Source organism: Haliotis cracherodii, unplaced genomic scaffold, assembly GCF_022045235.1.
Source record: "Haliotis cracherodii isolate W230 unplaced genomic scaffold, xgHalCrac1.p SCAF_18, whole genome shotgun sequence".
NCBI lineage: Eukaryota > Metazoa > Mollusca > Gastropoda > Lepetellida > Haliotidae > Haliotis > Haliotis cracherodii.
Window position 1 is genome coordinate 19,133,712 of NW_027266273.1, and position 15,865 is coordinate 19,149,576.

Consider the following 15,865-nt stretch of genomic DNA (forward strand, 5'->3'; position numbering starts at 1 on the left):
CATCACAAATGATCCAGAGAATCCACGGTACGACCGACCGTCGAATGGCTGACAGTCATATTGCTAGTTCATTACAACACTCGTTACCACATTACCACATCTCGTTAGCTTCCATAGCTTCTTACGCCTGATCCAAAACGCACTAGCACAATGTCGTGATAATGTAGCTCTGTTCGAAGCTGATCAAGAAAGGTTCTTGCAACGATTTGTGACTGGCCGAACCTGGGTTAACCACTTCCAGTCAAAAACAACAATCTGCAAAAACTTGATAACTACACTTCCTTAAATTTGTTCCTATTCCAAAGGCCAAAGGGCTCTGCTTATTTTACTAGCACAGCGAAACAATTAGCTCAACTGACTCAAGTGAGTGAGGGAGGGAGTATGGTTTTACGCCGCTTTTAGCAATATTCCACCAGAAATGGGCTTCACACATTGTACCCATGTGGGGAATCGAACCCGGGTCTTCGAGCAAACGCTTTAACCACTAAGCTACCCGACCGCCCCTCAATCGACTCAAGATTTAGTTATCGTGTAATGTCCACAACAAAATAGTTTACTTTTACGCAATTCCTTCTATGTGAATTTATCAATCAACCCACGTATTTCGGTGCACTATCTTGGCACAATGGGGAACGCACCAGCTGTGACTTAAGGAGACACACCAAAAACTAGTTTAAGGAGACTAGAGACTAGACTTAATCACCGACAACCTAATATTCTGGGAGATTTTTTTGATACAGAATATGTTTCCAGTCAGCGCTTCAAACGCTCCAGGTACACGAAGGTGGTCTGTAAATAATTGAGTCAGCACCAGACATTCCAGTGATTGACATGAATGCACACAATTGGTATACGATGACATGCATCAAGCGAGTCAGAAGCCTAACCACTCAATCCCGTTAGTCCCTCTTACGACAAGAGACATCCACGTACAACCTCTTGTCTCCATGTGTAAAGTGCATGCATGTATCTTTTCACATTAACTGATCCCTTAAGTGTAATATTAGCACTGCAGAATATCATGTTTAGCTTCTTCAATGGCAAAATGTCTTGACTGAGTGAGTGAATATGGTTTTACGCCACTTTTAGGAATATTCCAGCAATATCACGGCGGGGGTCGCCAGAAATGGGCTTCACACATTGTACCCATGTCGGGAATCGAACCCGGGTCTTCGGCGTGACTAGCGAACGCTTTAACCACTAGGCTACCCGACCGCCCCTCAAAATGTCTTGAACTCTTATATTAATAACTTACACATAAGCACAAAGACATATATCCATAACAATAAATGCGTGCTATACGTGAAAACAATATATGTCGTTGGCTAGTGTGGTTTCTACCAAGATGCGAATTATTGATACCACAAATTCGATTTTAGATAACAATAAATGCGCTTTGACTTTATAATATGTTAACATCAGTTTTTGCTTTTTAAAAACGATTTTGTGATATCTAAAATTATTTACTGCAATCTAAAAACGAATTTGTGATATCAATAAATGTATTTATTGATATCTAAAAGTATATTTCTTGGTAGCAATTAGTGAATTATTGATATCATAGAATAGGGAATAAACAATAAAACGGCGCCTCATACAGATATGGTGCAAACAAATATTAATTCAGCTCGCAAGACTTATACTTATACCGATAACTGTAAAACACGCCTGGTTCATACTCACGATGCTGTCGAAGAACTAACTAAAGCCATTCCTAGTCATACTGCTGACATGCGTATTACGGCCGAATTCCGAGACGGTCGAGACAGCCATGTTAGCAGTGAGGTGTGAAATGCTGCTACGCACAAGTTAGCATATCACAGCTAATCCATTCATCATGCTATTACACCCACACGCCATCCCCTTTAATCCAAAAAGAACCATAATCCGATTTCCATGGATTTATAGAATTCTGGGTAGGCCTATGTTGTCAAGAAACAAACGCCTACTTCTATCAACACGCATACAGGTGCCTCGGCTCTAGAAGATATGTGTGTGGGATGCACGTGTAATAGGGCGCACTGACGAACCCACGTTGTCTATGCTAAATCATTGATGACCAAAACAGTCTTCGTTGGAGTACTCTTCATCTCAAGGATACACAATACATTTTGTCTCCATGTCCGTGAACCTGGCTCAACGAAGAGTAATGGGACATCGTCCTATTTACCGCGGAGGTGTTATATAGTCGTATATACGAACAGTGCGTATATGCTGTACTTGGATCACATCGTTGAATGTGTCCAAATAAATGGATGGAGTGAGTTTATGCATATTCTTTACGTCACATCGGCAATATTGGATGGAGCAGACTTAGGATGTACGCGTTGAATGTGATACAATTACTATCCTGCCTGTGGCGGAGATCTCAGCTGAGGTTCTCCACAATCAAATGTTCTGACGTATTCTGATGAACACACCTGGTATTCTCAGACATATATTCTTCCAAAAGCCATCCAATCTCGTGAAAGAAAACTGAAACTGAAATCAAAATGGTGGATATAAAAATGGCGACTCCTCGTCTGGCAGACCACAGTCGAGTGAAGGATGGTGGTTCCGCCTCCAGATGCCTGGTTGACATCTATCTGAAGGATGGGCGGGAGTACATGGGTCAGCAGGACTACAAGAACGCCCTGATTAGTTATAACAAGGTGAGGAGGGTCACCCGTTGTCATGGGTAATCAATGTGAGTAAAGGCCCTAAAGGGGCGCCGGATTGTGTGTTGGTTGTTTAACGCCGCTCTCAGCAATATTCAAGAAAGCGGTCTGTAAATACTCAAGTCTCAGCCAGACAATCCAATGAATGACATCATGAGCATCGATCTTCGCAATTGTGATACGATGACATGCACTAAGCAAGTCAGTAAGTCTGACCACCCGATCCCTTTAGTCGCCTCTTACGACAAGCATGGTTGCTGAAGATCTATTCTAAACCGGATCTTCACTTGGTGAGGGGCGGTCGGGTAGCCTGGTGGTTAAAGCGTTCGCTCGTCACGCCGAAGACCCGGGTTCGATTCCCGTCATGGGTACAATGTGTGAAACCCATTTCTGGTGTCCCCCGCCGTGATATTGCTGGAATATTGCTAAAAGTGGCGTAAAACCATACTCACTCACTCACTTGGTGAAAAGGACTATGGGGTACCCTGTGGTTAAAGCTTTCGCATTTCACAAAGTTTGAGCCCAGTATTGTGTCCCTTGGGATTCTATTTGAATATTCCTGAAATCCCCATAATCCTAACCTAACCTATCAAAAGTTCATAAATAATGCATAGAATAATTTAAATATGTATTGTGTATTCCTGATATGGCAATAGTTCTGTAAAGTGACACCATTCAAATACGAAAAGTTGGTAATTTAACATTATGTATTACTATACTGACGGAAAGAAATAAAGCAACATAGGTAGGGAGGATTGCATCGGAAGGATTACAAAGTTGCTATTTATTTTTTCTCAATGAGAAGTCCTATACAACTAGAACAGCCATCATGTACTATCCATATTATATACACTTACCACATTTAATGAATACACAGTAGTATATGAGTATGCTTCCCCGAAACTATCCCACACTATTCATTGTTCAAATTAAATTTTCCGAATAACGGTACCATACAGCTGAATCGATATGTATTTAATATTCTTTGCTTCACGATTATTCCATCTTGTTGATGCACAGTGTCTTAATGTAGGCCCTAGAAATAGAATCAGGTGATTCCACGGCCCTGGTCGCGAGAAGTTGGTGTTATTTGAAAATGGGAAAGCGACAGAAAGCACTGCGAGATGCGGAGACGGTGATGGATTGTGACGTCATGAACACTGAGGTGAGACACGCAGCTGTCTGCATCCACATAAAAGCTGGGATTTTTAGAATTAACCTGGCGTTTCCATAAAATCATAGGTGTTCAACATGGCGATATGGAGGGTATCCTATCCTCAATAGTATGGTATGGCCTGAGGAGCGTATGCTAACGTGTACGCTATATACGTGCAATAAGCTTGAATGCGACGTTAAACCCCATTTCACACCATCTCTATACATAATAATATTTAGTCCCAATGACCGATTCTGATGCATCTTGGGTAGCACGATGGTTGACCGAGTTCATTACTCCAAAGAACATTTCTGAAAGTCACGTTGAAGCTCACTCACTCACTCAGGCAGATCCAGAAGAAACCTTAGATGTAAATTTAGTCTTGTCTCTGAGTGAGTGAGTGAGTGAGTTTGGATTATAACTACTTTGAACAGTATTTCAGTTATAATTATACCATGGCGTGTTAGCTTGATGTGGGAGGAAAGCTGGATGTAATGCAGGTCATAGACGTTTACAGTTTTGGTGAAACCAACAAGCACAGGTATTTTAGTAACAAAGAACATAATCAGGAAGAATCGGGTATTCGAAGTCACGATAAAAGGTTTCTGGAACGCCAAAGGGAAGCAACTCTGTACAGCGTATTTCTGCGCATTAGACGACTTGGCACCCATGCCCCTCCTGTATGTTGAGCAAATGCTAAACAAAGGTGTTGTCTCGCCTCCTAGGCCCTGCATGCCAAAGCGGAAGTGCTGTTCCAGAATGGCAACTTTGAGCTGTCACTGATCTACTTTCATCGCGGACTCAAACAAAGCCCCATGAATAAAGAGTTCTTGGCTGGCGTGAAGAAGTCGCAGGAAGGCGTGCTCAAGTTTGGCGGTGAGGTCACTGAATGCGCAATGTAGAAGTTCATGTTCGACAATGATTTCCGGTTTGATTGTATGGCTGTGTGCAGTTATTGATATAAAAGGTGATGTTTTACTTTGTAGGCAGTAACCGTGGTGTGAGAATGTCCACTGCTGGGGACCTTTCCCTTTATATGCACAAAAAAGTAAGTATTGGGATCTATTCATTGATATGTGAGATGATTCAAATGAATAGAAGCGTCAAAAAACATTTCTATCATAATGTGAAATCTCTGCCAAAAGCAGATTCCATTGTTCGATTCCGACTATACAATACGCATGTGTCTATGAAACACTATCAAATAGTGATGATACCAGAAGTTCGAGAAAAGGTGAGCGTATCGAAGGCAACTGTCACAAACACATACAAAGGCAAAGAAATCCTTAGGAATTGCAGGGCAGACATTGCCCCCCCCCCCCCCCCCCCCCCCCCGTCATCTATACTTGTCGACCACTCAGGGTCAGTTGATCACAATGTGTGCTCTGGCCATGGGTGGTTTTGTGTCATTGTTCCCTACGGCGGGTCATGCCATGACAAATGAACTTTAGTAATAAGAAAGAATTGGGTGGTCCTAAACTTGATTTGAGTAGCATAATTCCAGGGTGGAACCTGAAACAATGTACACTAACCCATTTCAACAAATCTTCTAGATATTGGTGCATGTACAGTTATTGCTAAGAATTATTTGTATACAGTGATTATTTAAATTTTTATCTAATCAAAGAAACAATGCATGAATTGCAGCACTCGAGCAAAGGAAACGGGGACCCTGAAATGTCCCCACGTGCAGATGTAACTCCACCCCAATCAGACAGGACACATGACAGGTTATGGAACCCAGCGCAAGACGACTTCCGGTCAACAGTTTACTGCCCTCTGACGAGAATATCAAAGAAACCTGGACTTTCCCGCTTCCGGTAGAGTACATTATTTACTACGTCCATATCATTGACATTGTAAATTACTATCTCAGCTTTGCATGAAATTTAAAGAAAAATAATATTTATTTTACGTGTCACGTGACGACTGAGTGTATTTTCAGTTCAGAGACTGGTCACTCAGAAAGATGTTCCTCCGAAATATCTCACATGACGGGAACACAACCAACAGAGGGCGCTGCACAGAAGCAGATTCTAGGACAGCTGTATACAGATAAGAAGTACCTTCATAGCCTCTACCAGTCCGTCGGTAATCATGAAGATCACACTGATTATAATTATATAAGGGGGTAACATATTCTGTGCGTGGGAGTGGGGAAAGAGGTGGTTGTGTCTGTGTAGGTGTGTCTGTGTGAGGGTGGGTGCGGTGGGCTGGGGGGTATAATGTTCTCGAAATTGCTGGAGTTCTCAGGTATCACAAATACGTTGCACACTGGATGTCTGACAAAATGTTGTTGTAGGTCCCCCAGAATTACAGAGGAAAAATTTGTAGGATTTGGAAGGCTGACTGAAAACATATTCTACCTCAGACAGATAGATCCAGGCACCTCGTGCTTGTCAAGAGAGGGGACTAAATGAGCTGGTAGTCACAATATCTCAACTGGCTAACTGACCAAACGATCTATACAACGACAACGCCAAAGAATAACCAGTGTCGATTATCCATAGATTCCATTGGGCATTAAATGCAAAATAGTGGTAAAAATATATGAATTATGTGAATAACCATGATATAAGAAAAGAAGCATCACTGGAACTTTTGTGTCTGAGTACAGTTTTGGGATAATCTCCTGACGGTATTATATTTTGATCATTTTCAGATATGTCCATGGAAAACAAGGGATCCATCTCAGACTTGGCCGAGAGTGGAATCAACTTCCTCCAAGAACGAAGTGCATACTGGGATAAATTAGGCCCCCTACCACCACCACAGCCAAATCGTCGCTCATATCAAAGAAAACATCGGTCCACATCCGGCGCTCCTACGTCTGTGAAAAGCCTTACAACAAACCCAGCATCGGGGCCTACAGAAAGTCGTGTAGATGCTCTGCCTAGTGTTCAACATGTCAACTTCTCTTTTGCGTCACACGAACAAGATGAGGAAAACTCAGTTGCCATGGACACAGACTCCCATGGTGGTGGACGATCTGAGAATTTATCTTTGCCGTCTGACGCCACGATGACGTCACTGGAAGACAGCACGAGAGAGGCAACGAAAAGAGAGAAGAACCTCTATTTTGCACAGGAATTGGAAGCCATTGAGAAGCGTGAGTGTACACTTTCCTACATTTGTAATTCAACAGAGTTAACAGCCGTTAGAGTTTCCAATATCATTGTTTGACTTACACTTACCATTCGGGGATGGTCGGGTAGCCTAGTGGTTGAAGCGTTCGCTCATAACGCCGAAGACCCGGGTTCGATTCCTGACATGGGTACAATGTGTGAAGCCCTTTTCTGGTGTCCCCCGCCGTGATATTGCTGGAATATTGCTAAAAGCGGCGTTAAATCATACTCACTCCTTACCATTCGTGTGGGATGCGGGGTTAGAATTGCTCCCCAGTGCCGTAAGACGCGACTTAATCAGTCAGACTCGTTGACTTGGTCGATTGTATGTCATTATACCTCAATGTCATGGATGTTTCACAATACTGATCGCTGGGTTGTCTGGTCCGATCTGTTATAATAACATATAATTGAAATGTTGTAGAGTGCAGCGTTAAAAAACAAACAACTGTTTGTGTTTTTCAGTTTACACTAAAGGCAAGTTCACTGACTGCAGTGACCGTGCAGAAGCTTGCCTAACTGAAGTCCAGGCTGTAAATGAAAGGGAGATAACTGAGAAATTGGACATACTTGCCACCCTGCATAGTTACATCGGCAACGCTGCTGCCGCCAGAGGGCAGTACTCAAAGGCAAAGTTCCACCATACCAAAGACCTGGAGATTGGCGAGTTCGAGTGAGTGTCCTGAAGAGAAGGTCGACGGCCTGACTAAAATTCTGCGAGGAGTTGGGATGATATTGGATGCAGGGTGTGCACGCCTCTTTTTTTCAGACAACTGACATGTAAACCTGTGTCAGTTTTTCCGTTGGCGACAACCAAACATTCGAAGGGTTAACGGACATTATCAGTATGTTGCAATATGTAAAAGAAAATATTCTACATGCACTAATGGTTCAGAGAAAGAGCAAAGCTCGAATCAAGACCAGTAACCTACCTGCATAATTTTCTGATGAATAAAGAAACAACATTAATTAGAAAGCCACGTTATTGAGATCGATTACATGGTTTCAAGGTGTAGGTACGAATTGTTCAATCAAAACCTGTATAGATAGTGTAAACTGCAGCACAACTGGGGCCGATAGGTTCATACGACGAGAACAATCAAGATAGACGTGTTCTATATTCACTGAATACATTATCCCACTATAGTTCAAGGAAACTGTTTCAGCGATATGCCAGAAGTGAGTTCCAGAGCTCTGGGTAATCTTGGCCGGATGTACTGCAGCCAGGGGAAGTACAACAAGGCCCTAGACGTGTAAGTGTGACAACACCCTGGCCCCTCGAGCATACAACCGCCTCTAGGATTTGTTAGGACTGTATGAATTGCTTCCCAATGAACTCAAGAATCACAGTCTCTTCCTCTGTATAATGAAGCATTAACGTTTGCAAGTATCATGTTGTAAGGGTTCCACTGCTGATGATGAGTATGTATTTTGGCATCTTTTTTATTCTGTTGATCACAAGACGCCAGCACCTCAAATATGTTAGGAACTCCTCAGTCATTTGACAGGCCAGAGGCAAGAAGCAACTGTCTTGGGTCAGACTATTTTATTGTCGATCAAGTCCCAGGTTTCCTCAACACCCAGAAGATGAGATATTTGACATCTTACACTATAAAACTGTTCGATTCTGCCTTACAGCCTGGCTAGAAAGGCCCCCCTCTGTTCCACTCCACGAGAAGTGTCGTGGGTGTTCGTGGAGATTGGCATGTGCTTCATGGCGCTTGGTTACCATGACTATGCAAGCGATTGTGGGAAGAAAGTGCTGAGTGTGGCCCGTCCTTCAGACCTGCAGGATCAGCTGTTCCAGGCACAACTCCTTGTGGCCAGTGCTGAAGGTATGTATCCTGCTTAATTCTTCACTTAATACATACACACCTCTTTGTACAATGTCCCAAAGTCTTAATGCATGATATCCATTAATTTCACCTTGTATTATTCTTATTATTCTATTATTCTTTAGCCCATTCACCCAGAAGCCAAAGTTTCGATTTTGGAATAAAGCAATGCCTGCATACTGTGTGAGGCATCTAATGCGTGTTGTAATTATAATTATGAATGTTCATTCATGGGGAAACTTTATATTTTGTTTTGTAGAGAAGATGAAAAAATATGAAAAGGCATCTAGCTTCTATTCAACAGCACTAGACACGGCTATAATTAGAGGTAAGTAGTATTTTGTATCGTCATATAACGTCAGTATTGTCGTTTTACTGAGGACAAAGACACTGTTAAAGACAACAGTTTAAGACTTTGGCATTATATATTGAGGATTACTAATATATTTCTTTAGACACTGAACTCACTGGTTAGGACTCGACTGTTTCCTGGCTGAATAGCAGTCTAAACACTAGCTTTTCTTACGGAAACGGTGTAAGTGGTGGGTGCTACCAGTAGAGCAGGTCATGCGTACCATTTTGGCGAACACCTGGTATCCTCACTGTTTTTCAGTGATCCATGCATATAATTGTCACCACTATTTTGAAATATTTTTCAGCAGATAATCAAGATCAACTATCCTCTGGCGTTGACGTTTTTTTTAAAAATTAATATTTACTTTACACCAAGAGCAAAACATTATTGTGATAATTCTTGAATGATATCTTTTGTATATGCTCATGTGGATAGTCTATGTATAAGAATTACGGTGGCAGTGATAATTACCACTGTAAACCATTCACTGTACCATACAGTTACAATTGACGTTGTGATAATTAAGGTACATGTAGTTCATTGAAGGTACATGTGACATTACTTTTAATGATATTTGTTTAACTCTATTCAGGTGACAAGATGGCAGAATACGCCATACGAAATGCAATGAGGATGACTGAAAAGAAGTTAGCTTTCATGAAACCAAGACAAGGACAAGGAAAGACAACTCCAAGGCAACAAGTCCCAACTGACAAGAAGGAAAATATTTCGCATCTCGCACCCAACGTAGAAAGACAGTTGGAGAGCACTGGAGTTGTTAACCAAGACACAGACCAGACAAACGCATTGCCAGATATATCTGATGCTACAGTTACTGAACCAGATTCGACTGAACCTGAAGCATCTAAAGACGCATTCACAGAATTACATGGAACTGTAAAAAGGGAATTTGAAGGTGTCACTATCTTGTCTGTATTGCAAAAGCTGAGAGAAGAATATAACTCTAGTTCGACACATACCATATCAGAGTACCAAGAATCTGAAGCAGACAAAATGGATGACAGTATATCAGATTTGGATCAGATTGACAACCCAGGGGTTAAGCATCGCCCGTCAATGAAAAAGCGTGGTTCCTTTATGAGACGTAGGTCAAAGAGTCTTCTTGGTAGACGTATCTCATTTAAACAGTGGGATGAAAAAGGAAACTTGTTTGAGCACAGTGAAGAGGGTCTGTACCCCTCAGAAGAAGATGGTTCATTAACTGGAAGAACTCTGTCGAAAAGGGAAAGGGCAGCATTAACTATCCAAGAACAGTCAATGCGAATCAGGTACAAGAGGATGGACACTGACTGGACTCCACGAGATATCAATCTTGCAAAGTATTCTGGAGATGAGTTAGAAGAAGAAACGTCTATCTCTGAAAGACTAGATGGGAACGTGATTGCTGCTGCTCTTGCAGAAAGTGGTTATCTCAAGTTGATTAATATGGTTGGCTCAAAGTTTGATTTTGGTGGTGGTCTTCCCAATACTGACGTGGACAACTATTCTTTAGATCGTGAGGAAAGTAGTGAATTACAAACAAACTGTATAAATGATGATGTTAAGATCATACCCTCTGATCTAACTGAAGAGTCTGAATTGTTTGAAGAGGATCCTGGTGAAGGCCAAAACCAGCCTCCCATTTTTCTTTATCCCCCTGAAAGTGAATCATTTTCATGTCCATTTGACAGTGAATTTGTGGTGGATGAAGAAGACGTCATGGTTGTGTCCACAAGTGGGGTGATACGTGAGGACCATGAACCAACAGCCAAGATAACTCGGCGTCTCTCAGTTGTATTTGAAGATGTCACTGAGGAAGTGAAGGAAACTCCTGAACCTCTGTGCATTATTATTGACCAAGAAAATATGCTTGGGGCAGATACGAACGATCTGACACGTCCATCTGAAACAATTCTCTCCTTGGATTTACCTGAAAAGAACAAACCAAAACTCAAACCAACTGATGCTGCTACACGTACAGCCAGTGAACCAAGTGTTTCAGAGAAAGGTGGAGAGGTTGTTTTAGCACCAAAATACACATCTCGTTCCAAAACTTCGAACAAATCTATTAAATCAAGAGACATTACCCAAAATGGCACAGAGGTATCAAACGGAAACAAGGATGTTCATATTGAGACAAACTCAGACACAAAAGAATTATCAACTCGGAGAAAAACCAAACCGATACACACGGAATCAAAGGCAGCAAACGGAAAAAAGGATGTTCATATTGAGACAAACTCAGATACAAAAGAAGTATCAACTCGGAGAAAAAACAAACCGATACACACAGAATCAAAGGCATCAAACCAAAACAAGGATGTTCATATTGAGACAAACTCAGATACAAAAGAAGCATCAACTCCGAGAAAAAACAAACCGATACACACAGAATCAAAGGCATCAAACCGAAACAAGGATGTTCATATTGAGACAAACTCAGTTACAAAAGAAGTATCAACTCCGAGAAAAACCAAACCGATACACACAGAATCAAAGCCATCAAACGGAGACAAGGATGTTCATATTGAGACAAACTCAGTTACAAAAGAATTATCAACTCCGAGAAAAACCAAACCTATAAACACAGAATCAAAGGCATCAAACCGAAACAAGGATGTTCATAATGAGACAAGCTCAGCTACAAAAGAATTATCAACTCCGAGAAAAACCAAACCTATAAACACAGAATCAAAGGCATCAAACCGAAACAAGGATGTTCATAATGAGACAAGCTCAGCTACAAAAGAAGTATCAACTCCGAGAAAAACCAAACCTTTAAACACAGAATCAAAGGCATCAAACCGAAACAAGGATGTTCATAATGAGACAAGCTCAGCTACAAAAGAAGTATCAACTCCGAGAAAAACCAAACCTATAAACACAGAATCAAAGGCATCAAACCGAAACAAGGATGTTCATATTGAGACAAACTCAGTTACAAAAGAAGTATCAACTCCGAGAAAAATCAAACCGATACACACAGAATCAAAGGCATCAAACGGAGACAAGGATGTTCATATTGAGACAAACTCAGATTCAAAAGAAGTATCAACTCCGAGAAAATCCAAACAGATACACACAGAATCAAAGGCATCAAACCGAAACAAGGATGTTCATATTGAGACAAACTCAGATACAAAAGAAGTATCAACTCCGATAAGAACCAAACCGATACACACGGAATCAAAGGCAATCACTCTTGTAGCAAAACAAGCACCACTTGACCAGGGTCCTAAAGAAACAACTAGAGGGCATACCACAAACATTAAACCTAATTTTGCAAAGGGTGAAAATGGAACTGAAAAGACGGATACCAAACCTGGTATTAGCTCTATTGGCCTTGTGGAGCACAAGTTTCAACTAGAGCCTGATCAGGGAACAGCTAAACATACTGTGACTGAACAGAGAAGTGAAACCCTTAAACATGAACAAAAATCACCTCAACAAACAAACTCCCTGGGTGACACGAAATTGGAATATGAAACGTCTGTAGTTATGAATAAAGATGAGCAGGTCAGTAAGAGTGGGAACAAGGAAGGTGAAGACACAGCAGATGCTGCTGAAACTCCAGTGGTTCTATCTTTCGGTCAAAGACTAAAATCATTCCTTGGTATCCTATCATTGAGGAAGCCACAATCACAACCAAAAACACAAGAAGCAGAGAAAGATATTCATCCTGGTGGCGATTTGGCATCTTCCGACACAGAGCCAGATAATCGTAACATAGATGTTGGCAAGGATGATATGTCAGTGGCGCTGAGGGAAGAGATGAAACATGATGAAGAAATGGCCAATGGAGGAAGCCAGGAGCTGCAAGAAGAGTCCCAGAGAAGGAAGATAAACACCAAACTGCTTCCAGTCCTGAAAGACAGTCCATACACTAAGGTAGTCAAAAGCTCAAGAATGAATACCAAGGACCCACTGGTGACTGTGAAAGCAAAGAGCAGACAACCAGGAATTACAGATTGGAAAGGCAGTTCTGTTCCATTGACACAAACTGCCAGTCACACAGATCATACAGAGGTATCTAAATCACAGGCAACTGACGCAGACCTATCTGTACCTGAAAGTGACGACAGCACTTCTGACGTGATGCAGACGACTGATGTTAATCGCCCACAAATTGGTGAAGAAAGTAGTGGTAATGCGATTAAAAGAAGTGAAATACCTCCGTTCATTAAGAAAAGGAATCTTCTTTATAAATTAACTGACAAAGAGGGTCAAATTGTGTTCACTCCAATGGAACCAACTGAACCGAATAACAAGTGGAAGGTTGTCTATATGAGAGTGAGAAAGGGCGAGAGAAACTTCACGATTCCTGTCATTCAGGAGCCTGTTGACAAGGAGAAGGGCTCTTGTGAGACACCGGGTGAGACATCCATCGAGACGGTGAAGCCTACACAGAAACTGTACCCGATGAGAAGTCAGTCAAAGAAACAGTTCCGGAAGAGGATGGCAACAAACCTGGGGGGTGTTCCTGAGGACAAGGAATCAAATATTGACTCGAAAACAAGGAAATCTCCAGAGAAACAAAAACCAGCGGTAATTCCAATCCCAGACGGCAAGGATCGCTACAGTTCTTCTAAAATTGACATAAATTACATTGCGACCATGTTTGAAGGCAAGAAGGGCTCTGGTGGTGAGAGGTTGTCTGTATCTGGGGACAATACTGAGTCTGACACGGGTGTGAAATTGCGGGTTCGACAAGGTCAGGAGGTTGTTTACAGGCAGACAGACAGGGATGGCAAGGTTGTGCTGGTACCGGTTGTGAAGACTTCAGAACATAAGGTTGTCCGTGTGAAAGTGAAACGGAAAAATGAGTCGTTTGTCATACCAGTTATTGTTGACAAAACAAAATGAAAACCAACCAACAAAACAATGACAGTCACGTCTATATTTGTGAACGTCCTTTGGGCATGCCGGAAGCCTGTGATTGGGGGGTTGGAATCCCTGTTCGCATTGATTGTGTTTCTAAGCTGTCAGCACCATATCCGTGTTCGTGAGTTTCACCAAAGTGGTAAACGCCTAAAACCTGCATCACCTCTGACTCCCCCCCACACCAAACTGACACGCCTTGACTGGAATACCGGAGTTCAACTCACTCATTCACAATATGCGTGAATGTACAAATATGAAGGGTTTCCACTTCAGACAGAACTCGGAAGATCGGATAAGTACTTACTAAAGTTAGTCATTATCATGCTACAGGAATATGTGTGGATCATAGAACATATGAACATTCATTCGTCAAAATACACGTTTGTTGGCTGAAATGGTAACGATACACTGAGTGCATGTGGTACTTCCTTGTCAGGCACAATTCATGATACAGTTGACACAAGCTTCGGAGTACCAAGGGGGGAACTTTGATAGGATTGCCTGGATGATAAAATAATGTGACAATGATAAATCATGTGGGCATCAAGTAGCATCAACTTGTAAGTTAATAGTATATTATTATGTGTCAAGTTAAGTGACTATATTAATGTGTACGGTTGATACTTACAATAGATTCCCAAATGGTTCGCCTTATAGCTGTTGCAATGTAGCTGTCACTGTAAAATAAACTGGTAATATGTTGTTTTGGTCGACTTCTCTGTGGAAATAAATGGGGATGAATGAGTGAGTGATTACATGGCGGTTCTGAGACGCCAACTCACAGAGTTGAGTGTTTAGTTGCGTGCTATAGTCAAGCCAGGATCTGGGGCGGTCGGGTTGCCGAGTGGTTGAAGCGTTCGCTCGTCACGCCGAAGACCCGGGTTCGATTCCCGACATGGGTACAATGTGTGAATCCCATTTCTGGTGTCCCCCGCCGTGATATTGCTGGAATATTGCTAAAAACGGCGTAAAACCATACACACTCACTTATTCAATCAAGCCAGGATCTGCTGATCTAGAGTGAAAAGATTCGTCCTGATTAGAATCTTTTTTTCTGAAAGCACCATACCAGTGCTCGTCAGTTTCACCTAGCGGGTTAACATATACTCTTTGTCACATAGAGCTTCCTACAACATGAAGCTGACACCACATGACACTACTGAAATACTGTTCAGAGAGGAGTTGAAGGGGCACTAATCTCTGGCTTCTTCCCGGCTGTCTAACTCAGCCCACAAGGACTCACAAAAGCTGCCGTGAATTGATTTTCTCATTAACGCAACTGAGCGTCACAAGAGACTGGGCTACCGTCTGTAAGTACAGCGTAAATAATTATTGGGTAAGTGTGTTTAAATTTAAGTCACAAAGGCAATATTGCAGCCACAATAAACTTTGAAGCTATATCTATACGCATTCCTGAAGACTGATTGATCTGTGAAAAGTTCGATATTACAAAGGGCGCATGTTTATTAAGTTCTTCAACCTAAACAAACAGACAAAAAGAACGGTGTAAGCCCATCGGATGTCATTATTTGGTAATACCCCTGATGGTTATAGTTCAATGTCAAAATGTATCCTTACAGTCAAAGCATTTTCGGATTTCGGATTGTGGTCGATAATACGATCACTGGTCTTTGAAAGGCATTTATAAGTGATACACATAAGGAAGAGACTATATGGATATCAACTTCTTTATTATGAGGAACACAACGTTTCAGAGTATATGCTTACTCCTTCATCACCTGATGAAGGAGTAAGCATATACCCCGAAACGTTGTTTTCCTCATAACACTGAATGGTTACCCGTGATCTATGAAATTTCGGGGGCGGTCGGGTAGCCTAGTGGTTAAAGCGTCAGC